We start from the raw sequence: 12665 nt of genomic DNA, 5'->3' as shown, positions 1-12665 counted from the left end.
AGTTAGTGAATGACTTCTATCTTCCAGGACTTGTGTGAGTACTTGAGAACACATGGTTAAAAAACTCAGATGATACTTGCTCTCACAAACCAAATGGTTAGTAGGAAATGCCAACAAAGAGGCAATTAATACAATAATCAATATAACATTTACCAAAGTATACCACAATACATAGTATAACAAAATATCAGTGATATAGGAGCAAACAGGGGAGATGAGACACCCCTCAGAATGCAAAGGAAGGCAATCTAGAAGAAGAGGTATCTTATCTACCTGAAAAATGATTAGCAGGTAAAACATGACTAGCACATAACCAGACAAGGGCAGGATGCAAAGAAAAGTTTTCTAGATGGAGTAAAGAGCAGGTATAGGTGTCTACAGATGAGGGACAGCAAGGAACAAGGGGAAACAATGAGCTCATTGTGTCTGGAACTGAGCCACGTGGGAGGCGGATCTGAGAAGACCTTACAGGTCTCAGTAAGGATTAAGGTTCTTGAACGGCTCCTAAAGGATTGAAGAGAGAAGGCAGACCTGTGTTTAACAGAATGACTTACTCTGCCAGATGGAAGATGGTCAGAGAGGAGGACAGGAGATAATGATGAACCGCTTGGCCATTTCTACCTCAGATTCTTGGGACATATACACACCAAGCACAGACAAATGCGAAATTCTTTGACAACTCTGCATGAGATAAAAAATGTTTTTAATTTTGTTTTTAAAAGGTTTCGAAAAGATGTTTATGGCAGTGGAAATAAAAATAGGGACAGAGAGATCATTTAAAGAGTGGAGAGGAAAACAATTGCGGGAAAGCATAACAACGGATTAAATCTCCAAAAGCGGATGTTATTCAGAGGAAAGTTGGAAAGAGTTTAGACCAGAGTGGGGGTATGTGCTCCACTGTAATCAAATGGGATGAGTAAAGACTTATTCTGATACCAATTGTTAAGCAGTTAGCAGGATGCTGAGAAGGTGAGAAGACAAAGGAAATAGAAGACTGAAAATAAGAGAAAACAAACTAGTAAAATATAAAAGTAATTCTGGGAGGCATTTCTGGGTCAGAGGAGTTTGAAAATGTTTCCAATAAAATATTTATAAATGGGCACTATGTGTGTGTGTGCATGAGTGTGTGTGTGTGTGTGTGTGTGTGAAAGAGAGAGAGAGAGAGAAGTATCATCAAAGCCAAGACACACAGTGCCTGCACCAGCAATAAACACCACCTTTACTGGCAATAATAGTAATAATAATAGTAATAATAATAATAATAGTAATAATAATAATAGCTACAAGGAAGGCAGTTCGGGATGTGTAAGTCAATTTAAGACTTCTCCTTGCTTTCCTCAAACACAGTATTTCCTTTTGTGCACGTGTGCGCGCGCACACACACACACACACACACACACAAATAAGACAAATTTAAAAAAGAACCAAATGCAAAGACAGACAGAAGTGAGCTTTCAAAACAATGCTGATGAAATACAGAAAGAAAACAATACAGTTTTGGAATAGGTGCCACAATGTTGCCAGTTCTGCACAAGTTAAAAAATAATAGATTCGTTGGCTTAAGCTGGAAAATAATAAATTCACAAAAGTGTCAATTAATATAAAATTTTCATACCAATGAGCTTGCCAGATATCTACGAGTTTGCTAAAATTTCTTCACTGCCCATGGAAAGGTAAAAATGACTTCACATTTAATCACTGTTTCAAAATATGTAATATGTATGTGGAAACAATACATATAAACATACATCCATATATCGATCATGCCCATCCACTACATTATGTTTTTTTTTAAGTTTTATTTATTTATTTTGAGAGAGACAGAGAGTGTGAACAGAGGAGGGGCAGAGAGAGAGGGAGAGAATACCAAGGAGACCTCACACGCTATCAGCACACAGCATGTTGTGGGGCTGATCTCACGAACCCGTGAGATCATGACCTAAGCCAAAATCAAGAGTCAGATGCTTAATTGACTTAGCCACTCAGGTGCTCCATCCACTACTTTATCTAAAGCATAAATGTATCTTTAGTTTTCTGTGCACAGAAACTCATTGGTATCTTTCTTAATAGTGCATATATATATGAATATATTATGTCAATATATTATTTTTTATTAACATATTATATTATGTTATTGATATATTGGTATTACCATTTATATCTCCTTGTCACTGCATCATATCAGGATATAATAATATCATTTGACCCATTATTGGTGATGTTAACTTTTACCATTAAGTTGTGAATATCTGCTTTCCTGTTTTCATCCAATGATTGATGATGCCTGAGGGACTCAATTATTACTTTAGTGACTGTAAAAGAATACTTGTTTTTCTAGCAGTCATTTTGCAGTTTATTGGTCATTCCTTTTACTCATCTTTACGATGAGTTTTCTCCCCTACCCAACAGCCCTTTTATATTGCACCAGAAAGTAAGGAAACTAGTTGAAAGAGGATTCAATGGCCCCACTAATGACAATTTAACACCAAAATGAATGATAAGAGGAATTCACTATATATGTGTGTATATATATATATATATATATATTTTTTTTTTTTTTTTTTTTTTTTTTTCTTTTTAAGAGTCTAAGGGGTGCCTGGGTGGCTCAGTTCCTTGAGCGTTTGGCTTTGGCTCAGGTCATGATCTTACAGTTTATGGATCTGAGCCCTGCATAGGGCTCTGTGCTGAGTTCAGAGCCTGAAGCCTGCTTTAGATTCTGTCTGTCTGTCTCTCTCCACCCCTCCCCGCTCACTCTCTGTCTCTGTGTCTCTCAAAAATGATAAAAGTTAAAAAAAAATTTTTTAAGAGTCCAGAAATGATATTGAAGAAATAAGCAAAATTCATTTTTAAACACAAATAACATACTAACAAGAAGCCAGCTTCCTCATTTTAGTGACTTTTACCTGTACAGACATCAAAAGAGTGTTACATTCTTCAGTAAAAATTATCTGAAAGTTATATCTTCGTATCAATTATATACATTTAAGCCAAGTAAGTACCAGTGGTAACGAGTATACTGCTTTCGTATTTCTTGTTGAGATTTTCTTCCTGAATGTGAGATATGAAGTATCATTCATTTATGCTCAAATGACAGGGTAGTTCTGGCTTAGTCCTGGAGAATATAAATACAGAAATAGAAGCCAGCACCCCTGCAGTCATCACCATCAAAAGCAGCAAACAAAACAGTTCTGAGCATCGGTTCTGGAGAAAAGGGGGCATTGGCTTTAATCTCGTTTCAGAATTTTCTAGTCCCTAACCAGATGCCTGAGTCTCCTCAAATGGAAGAGGTGAGCATTAAATTATTTATAAAGTAAAATGCCAAGAACAATGACACATGTTCAGTACTCAATAAAAGCTGTCCATTAATTATCATTGATGTTATAAACTTGATAATGTGAGGACCGACTGAGAGGGCAAGAAGAAACTTGGAGAGTAGATATAAAATAAGAGAAAAGGCACCATTCAGAAAAACCAACGAGCCCTAGAAAGTTTAAAAAGGCAAACTTTTAGCTGTTACTGAACTTTCATTTATTGAGCTTGGAATTTAACAAATTAAAGTGTACTTTAATAATTTATTTTTGAGGGGCGCCTGGGTGGCTCAGTCAGCTGAGTGTCCGACTTTGGCTCAGGCCATGATCTCGCGGTTTGTGAGTTCGAGCCCCACGTCGGGCTCTGTGCTGACCGCTCAGAGCCTGGAGCCTGTTTCGGATTCTGTGTCTCCCTCTCTCTTTGGCCCTCCCCGACTCGTGCTCTGTCTCTCTCTGTCTCAAAAATAAATAAATGTTAAAAAATTAATAATTTATTTTTGAAATGGATTCCTGAATAAAAACAATGCTGCAGTATCATTTTTTAGAAAGCACATTTGATATAGTTGATATGGTTCATGCTGTAATGCTTGAGTGACAAATGTTTATTTTTATATGGTAGAAACAAATTTGAAATCTCAGGTCTCCTCTATTTCAAACAAATTTGAAGTCCTTAATCCCTCCTTTAAATTCTGGTTTTTAATCTGGATACACTGTAATTGGTGGAAATCTCCTTAGAGAATTGGCATTTCAAACTAATTGTTCATTCTTTTGGAGAAAAAAAAGATTAATGTTGTCATTATTTGCATGGATTTTAAAAAGATAAATGAGTTCAAATTGCCCATAATTTAGCTTTTTGAATATAAATGACAAGTCATTTGCCAATACAGCTGCAGGTAATTTTACTGAAAGAGAAGGATTGCCAATATTTTGCATTTTATGCTGTGGCATTTACCCCCAAAATGTTCTAGTCTTCTCATGTGCTATCAATTAAAATCTCAAGTCTCTATGGGTGTTATTTCACATCTCTATGTAAAAACAAACTGCCACATAGGTCAAATACCTCCCAACATTCAGTTGTGACTCCACACAGTTCTAATACATATACCACATACACCAAAAAAGAAAAAGTACCTGGAAAAGAACCCAATGAGATATTTTACAGTATGAATTATTGATACCTAAAAATAATATATGCATATATAATATATAATGTATATGAAAGACATGTTCACTGTATATATTAAAACACACACACATACACACACACACACACATACACGCACAATTATTTTACAGACCCTCAATGTAGCAAAAGTTTTCTGCTGACTTAAGGGAAAGGCAGGTGAAGTGACTTTTGACCAGCAAGAATGGATGTCAAGGATCTGTTGGAATCCCGTGAGGCATTACAATTCTTATTAGAAGCATAGCTCCTAGTTTCCCCAACATCATTTTTAGAGACAATCCTTTCTCTATTGTATATTCCTGACATCACTGTTGAAGATGAATTGACCACATATGTGTGGATTTATTTCTGTACTCTTTATTCTGTTCCATTTGGTCAATACGTCAGACTCTATGTCAGTATCATGATGTTTTGATTACTGCAGCCTCATAATATTATTTTGAAATCAGACTTGTTATGCCTCCAGCTTTGTTCTTCTTTCTCAGGACTGATTTGGCTATTTGTGGTCTTTTCTAGTTCCATATGAATTGTAGAATTGTTTTTTTTCCTATTTCTATAAAAAATGTCTTTGGGATCTTGATAGGGATTGCAATGAATATGAATATTGCTTGGGGTCCTATGGACATTTTAACAATCCATGAACATGGGATGCCTGTATATTTACACATACTTGCATACACTAGCAAGGAATAATCTGACAATAAAATTACGAAAACAATTCCGTTTATAACAGCATCAAAAATATAATACTTAGGAATAAATGTAACCAAGGAAGTACAAGGCTTATACACCAAAACTACAAAAAAAAAAAATCACCAAAATAAATTAAAGAACCTAAATAAAAAGACTTCCCATGTTTATCAATCAGAAGACATCACAGGGTTAAAAAGGCAATATCCCACTCCTGCAAGTGATTTACATAATCAATTCAATGTCTATGAAAATCCCACTGGCCTCTTACAAAAATTCGTATGATTCAAAATTCATATGGAATTGTAAGTAACCTCAAATAGCCAAAATAGTCATGATAAAGAAGAACAAAGTTAAAGGACTCACTTCCCAATTTTAAAATTTACTAGAAAGCTACAATAATCACAACAGTGCAATGCTGTCATAAGCATAGATGAACATGTGGAGCGATAGAATACAACAGAGAACCCAGAAATAAACCCATACGTCTGTGGCCAACTGATTTCCAACAAGGGTGCCAAGACCATTCAAAGGAGAGAAAAAATAGTTTCTTCAATAAATGGTGCTTTGACAACTGGAAATTCACATTTAAAAGAATGAAGTTAATACCACATGAAAACATTAAGCTACGATGAATCAAAGACCTAAACCTAGAGTTAAAACTATAACTATTAAAAGAAAACACATGGGTAAATCTACATAACACTGGATTTGGCAGTGGATTCTTGCATATGATACTGAAAGCACAAGAAACAAAAGGAAACATAAATAAAACTGAATTCCATTAGAATTAATTTTTTTTTGTGCATCAAAGCATATTACCAAGGAAGTGGAAAGACAACTTACAGAATAGAGGAAAATATTGCAAGTCATAGATCTGACAAGGGTCTGGTGTCTAGAATATACAAGGAAAGTTCACAAGTTAACAACAACAGAAATAAACAACCACCTCTCCATAAATGGGCAAGGACTTGAGTAGGCATTTCTCCAAAGATACACAAATGGTCAACAAGTCCATGAAATGATGTTCAACATATCAGTCATCAGAGAAATGAAATCAGGGGCACCTGGATGGTTCAATCAGTAAGCTTCCAACTCTTGATTCTGGCTCAGTCATGATCTCATGGTTGGGATTCTCTCTCTCCCTCTCTGTGCCTCTCCCCTGCATGCACATGCAATCTCTCTCTCTCTCTCTCTCTCTCTCTCTCTCTCTCTCTCTCTCTCTCAAAAGAAATAAATAAACTAAAAAAAAAAAGAGAGAAATGAAATCAAGACCACAATGAGATACCACAGAAAGCAAACTGGCAATTGCCAGGGGCTAGAAGAGTGTGAAATGGGTGGGGGACAGGGTTTTCCTTGGGATGATAAAACTGTCTTTGAACTAGATAGACAAAATGGTTGCACAAACATTGTGAATATACTAAATTCCACTGAATGATACACTTTAAATGGTTAATTATACACTACATGGATTTTATCTCAAAAATATAATACATATATAATATGAAATAATATTTTTTCTTAAAAAAAAGACAATATGGCATTCAGCACTGAGGAGACAGCAATAAAGATGACAAATTCTCCCCTGTGAGGTCTTTAACCAAGTAAACCTCAGAGAAACAATGATAAAACAGGCATAGCTCATGTGGAGTTGAGTAGTTGGAAAATGAAGTCTTGGAAAATGACCACGAATTGAATCAACTCCCTTATCTTTTTGCATAGTTGCTAAGATAATGAGATCCTGGTGTCATACATTCACAACTGTTCTTTGGTTCTCTTCAAATATCCAGCCATCGTGATACATCTCCAGTGATCACTTCTTGAGCTACAGTAATGACTACGATGCTCTCCGAAACACTGTAAAGTCTTTAAGAATTCCAAACTGCCTACTTGAACTTGATCCTCTGTTAGTTCAGGTATTTCCTTGAAGTCATCTAAAGGCATCTTAAAACTTACATTTTTAATACGCTGCCTGATACCCCTTCTTGGTTGCTTCATAAGTAGAGAGAGAGATAAATATATAAATATTATACTATTTGTGTATGTATGCATATATGTGCTTATGTGTATAGGTGTGTGTTTATGGTGTATGTGTGTGTGTACGTGTGTGCGCATATGTACATGGGGAGAGAAAGAAAGAAAGAGGTCAGAACTAAACACCCCATGTTGTATGGATCATCTTACAGCAAGTTTGCATGTAGAATCCACTAAGCACAAACATAGGATGTACACAGGAGGTTATGGGAGCACACAGACATGACCTCTACCCTGGGCTTGGGATCACCACCCTTTAAAAAGTGGCAAAATGCCATAGTAAGAATGCTGAGGGTCTATGTCTAGAGAGTAATACCAGCAACTCCTTGAAGTAAGAGAGTCCACAGCAGGTGATTTTGTGTGACAGGAGCAAACAGTCCAAGGGACACGACGTGGCAGAGTACAATGCTGGGGAACAAAGCAAGGAACTGATCCTGAGTGGTCCTGAAATCACACTAAGGCATCTAGACTATCTCCAGCACAGTCAAGTCAAATAGAATCTGAAAACGGAACAAACATGGCCGCTAGTTACTCTCTTTCGGGATGCAGAAAGCAGATAGGGACTCAGATTTCTCCGGCTTACCCTCTGCCCTAACCAGCCATTACCAGAGGAGTGGAGTCCCCGGTACCTATAACCATATAATAAGTATACTTTCATAGGACTTGACTTACATCATTTGTCTACATGATGTAACTAGTTTAATCATCCCCTGACACCACTCTGCTGAGGAGAAAGTGGAGAACAAAGAGGAGATACACTTCCCCAGGCTTTACTGCCAGTAAGTGCTGGCTCTGGGTTTCAGCCGGAGACACTCTTGCTCTAGAATCCATACAATTAACTGCTAAGCTGTGATATTTCTCTTGGGGTGTCTGTCCCTAGGTGTCTGCTGAGAAAGCACCTATGCATTTAGCAGGAAGTCAAATTTCATGTTTAGACCCTAAAATCTTCCTATAAGTATAGAGACTCTCTAAAATCAACATGTGAAATTTATGTTCAGAAGACTACAGCTCCAACATGAATACGATTTTTGACCATAATGTTAATTCAGGCCCTGAATCTACTGATGCATTGTGAGGTACACTACCCTCTATGTATCCTGTACCAAAAGAAAGTCACCTTCATAAAATGAGCGTGAGGCAACATTCATCCCCCCCCCATTTATTTGTGTATTAATTCAACAAACATTTATTAAGCACTTGCTATGCATCAGCTTTGTGCTATGAGGTTATAGTGAGAAATGACGAAAGTGGTCCATGAGCTCATGCAAGTCACCATTAGTAGGACAGAGAAATACTGATATAATATTCCCATAGATGATTTAAAGTTGTCGTATGAGGGGAAAATACAAGTGGCTTCAAGACAATAACCAGCATATACAAAAGTATCAAGCAGAGATTAAATTTCTATTGCTAAAAAATAACTTGTAGAGCATATTAAGAATGCTTAAAGATACAGAAAGCACATAAAAGATAATTCTAAATAATTTTGCTAACGTTCATAAGATGAGCAAATTTACCCTGTTTTAAGGAAAAAGAATAAGTTAAAAATAACATTAATGGTGAAATTTTAAAACATACAACACAAGGTAAAAGAAAGACTTATTAATTATGCAGGGTTTGTACACAGTTTAGGATTCTCCAAATCCTCAGAATCCTTTATTTTGTTCTCTTACTCCATCTCAGCATATCCCAAGGTAACCATATTTTAATCCCCAGCTTAAACGTTATCTTTTTTCTAAAGTATTTTTCTGAACTCTGCCCTCCTTCCAGCCAGGACTATTTGTCCTTTTCCCTCAATATCCAAAATATTTTATTGTGTCTTTCTTAAGCCACTGAAACCTTTCAGCGCTACATTATGCATATCGCATTTTACTTCTACCTAGGTCATCTCTTTATACCACAGAACACCTGTGGTGCTTTTCACATGCAACAGCTGTTGAATGAACAATTACTCTGTGCATCCCTTGGCTGTTGATATTTCTATTATAAAAAAGAGTAACAGATTTGTATCTACATTTATTGCTACATTGTCCAATGCATGCTCTGCTGGGCCAAAGAATATAATTCTCTGATTCAGAAATAACTTGTAAATTTAAGTTACCTAAGCTAGCTAGCCATGTTTGGATGAGTCATCGGGAGTAGGTTTGGTATGGCTTTGAAAAATTTTCTTTATAAGAAACAGTTGAAAACAATTCATGTTGACTTATACAGCAGTAGGTGTTATGTATAAAGATGTCATATTCCATTTATTTTTTCTTGTCTTCCAAGGTCTTCAGTTGCAAAAATGTTTCAAAAAGCAGGTAAGAATTGAGATTCTGGAAGAGAAATACCTACCACAAAATAGGAAGTTGGACAGAAAAGGAACAACGTAATTACTGTATTTCATAAGTTTATCACTCTTATAGGAGAATCTTTGTCATTCTTATATACTATTTTGACAATAACTGTATTATAATAATACCTACAATGAAATATTACTGTAATTTCATCTCATTGATATAAAGGTGCTTTTTGTTAGCTATTAGGACTGATTTAATATGAATTCAAAACACCCACAAAATATACCAGGAATAAGGAAGTATAGAGAATTAATTTGAAAAGTTTAATTTTAGTATTTTTCTGTCTTCTATTGTAATATCAAAGCTTAAAGTAGTCAACTAATTTTTTAATTAGCCTATTGAGAATTGAACAGTGTGATCCGAAATACTTCAAGAAACTGCTGAATTTCACTACCCACTCACTCAGTACATGTATATTAAAGTTTCAATTACACAATGTACATTTTTTTTTCTCTTCAAGGACTGTAATCTTACATAAAGTCTATCTTTTTTGTATCATGTTCAATGTCCTTAAGAGTCAAGGAAAACAAAATATATTTTTTAATAAGAATGGAAGTCAAAGAAGAAAAAGGAATTTGTGAACAAAAAGTCAGATAACTGAAAGACCAAATTCTCCACAGAACAGATCGATGCTGGAAGACAGCGGACACAATCTCTACAAGCTTCTCGGTGAAGAATACTGTAACCCAAAACAAATATTTGGGGCCCAGTTGTTGTTCAAGTATAAGAGCACCAGGCAGACATTTGCAAGTATGTAGTAAATAAGTCAGAAAACATGTCATGACTATTCTCGATATCTGTTTGAAAACAACTATTTAATGATGAAATCTAGCCAATCTTTATGTATCAACATGAACTCAAGGGCGGGATGGCTATGATGGTGAATATCACATATATTTAAATATAGAACTAAGGTTTTAAGAGGTATTAGAACTGTAAGTAAAAGACAGAGTGATAATATTAAAAACCCTAACAAGTTAGAGTAGGATGCAAAAATTAGGAAGAAGAGAAGGAGAATTGTAAGTGTGCTAACTTTATCAATTTTCACAGCAGAGAAAAAAATATGATCTTAAATCATCTTAAGTAGTATCTCTATATATCTAAAGGAAAGCATAAAGAATACATATAGCCCAGGAGGATAAAACTGAAAAGTGAGGGGGAAATACTCACTTAAAAATTTACCTATATAGGGGCACCTGGGTGGCTCACTCGGTTGAACGTCCAACTTCGGCTCAGGTCAGGATTTCCCAGTACGGGAGTTCAAGCCCCGCATCAGGCTCTGCGCTGACAGCTCAGCCTGGAGCTGCTTCAGATTCTGTGTCTCCCTCTCTCTCTGCCCATCCCCCCCCCCCCACACACACACTCACTCACTCTCTCTCTTTCTCAAAAATAAACATTAAATTTTTTTTTCAATTTATAACTATATAGCTTTCCTTGTATGCAAACGGCATGCAGTCTTTGAAAATAAAAAATAATTGATTGGAAATAATGTGGCAAGCAAATAAAAATGTTTTAAATACATTCATTAAAGTGCAAAAATAATTCTTAATGCTCTTGTGAAACTTGAACTTCTGACCACGCGTCATTAATCCAGACAGAAGTCCAACAGTGCAAAATCCACATCTTCAAGGAATCCTTTCTCACTGCAGGTCCACAATCTACTAGAAACCCTCTTTTCTATGCCCCGCCCCCCAAGCATAGAAAACAGAGCTCTATTCTCATTATGAGCTCTACAAGATCCTACGAGAATTGTTAGTTTACTAGATCATCCCCATCGGTTCAGTGTGGGCTCCTGAATGGAAGAGTCCATGTGTTGTCTGTCTTTATATGTCGCAGAAGGTGCAGATAAATATTTGCTGAATGCATGATTGCATGGACTTAAAAATCACTGGCTACTGGGGAGAGAGGGAGCCTGAGGCCAGTGACGGGTTCCTTTGCCGTAATGTGCAATAATAGCGCTGGAGCAATCCCAGGATCACAGCCCCCTGGGATCTGCTTCTCCTTCCTACCTTCCTCGTCGCTTTACACGTGTATCCGCCAAGAGCGGAAACCTTCAGCATGCAAACCTCAGTGCCCACCCCACTCGGGAGGCACATGTGATCTCCCTTCATTTTACCTGAGCCTCACCACTGTTGCACGGGGAAGAATTTTTGTTTTTCTTACGAGGAGTTTCAAGTGCAGCGTTTAACAATTTGCCAGAGATCACACAGGGAGCACCTGGCGGAACCATTAATGAAGAAGAGTGCTGGGAGCACCAGAAGCCAGCAAGCACTTGTGCAATGGATGAAAACCTAGAAAACCTGTATCAAACACAGCTCCACCTGGCTATGAACCTTGTTCTGCTCTTTCCGGGAAGCCTCTCAGATCCTTCAAGATCTCCCCGATAACTGGACACAACCTTCCACGCTTCTGCTCAGAAAAGCAGCTCAAAAGTCAGTACTAAACACTGAGAAGACACAAATAAAGGAAAACTACCCCCAGAGGAAAAATCACATGCAAACAGAAAATGTTGCCATATCATGTGCCAGCAGAAAAGTTGCAAAAAAAGTAATTCGCGGGGTATTCTTCTCACATGGGTCATGCTTTGGCAAAACCTCACAGCATGTAGACGACCTGAGGTGAGACAGTATATAAGAATGTAAGTGACAAAATCCCACATGAGAAATTCCTGCAGTTCTTTCCATCTTTGTCTTCTTTCTAGTTATTTTAATGTCATGGAAGCAACTATATATTTAACCAGTTCCTGAAAAGAAACACCCCACATTTCTTTCCAAACTTGTTATACCTAGGTCTTTAGAAAGGAAAGAGGATCTGTTTTTCTTCTCTCTCGGGCACAGAGAGACAGCAAATCCCCAAAAACCGTGTGCACATGGAATGTTCCTCAGTCCTACTCACAGAGGAAGAAACCAGCATGGGACCTCTTCCCAGTAAATGTGACTTCACTGCATTACATTTCCAAGTACAGCAGAGACTTGGATGGGTATGTAATCTATCTCTCTCTGGGGTAAATTGTGGCTGCTATTTTGGTGAACATATATTTTTATTACATTATAATTAACTCACAAAATTTGATGCATTAAAAAAAAGTTGCTCGCTGAAAAGACATCTCTA

General features: G+C 36.9%; 1 protein-coding gene across 1 annotated transcript in view; it reads right to left on the bottom strand.

The window, feature by feature from the left end:
- The window catches only part of DOK6 (docking protein 6), a 355992-nt gene that overhangs the window by 317506 nt on the left and 25821 nt on the right, over positions 1-12665 (bottom strand). The gene's annotated exons all lie outside the window — the stretch shown is intronic.

This window comes from Panthera tigris, chromosome D3, assembly GCF_018350195.1.
Source record: "Panthera tigris isolate Pti1 chromosome D3, P.tigris_Pti1_mat1.1, whole genome shotgun sequence".
In the NCBI taxonomy this organism is placed as follows: domain Eukaryota; kingdom Metazoa; phylum Chordata; class Mammalia; order Carnivora; family Felidae; genus Panthera; species Panthera tigris.
Note: the sequence above shows the minus strand (reverse complement) of the source record. Positions and strands in the feature narration are given on the sequence as shown.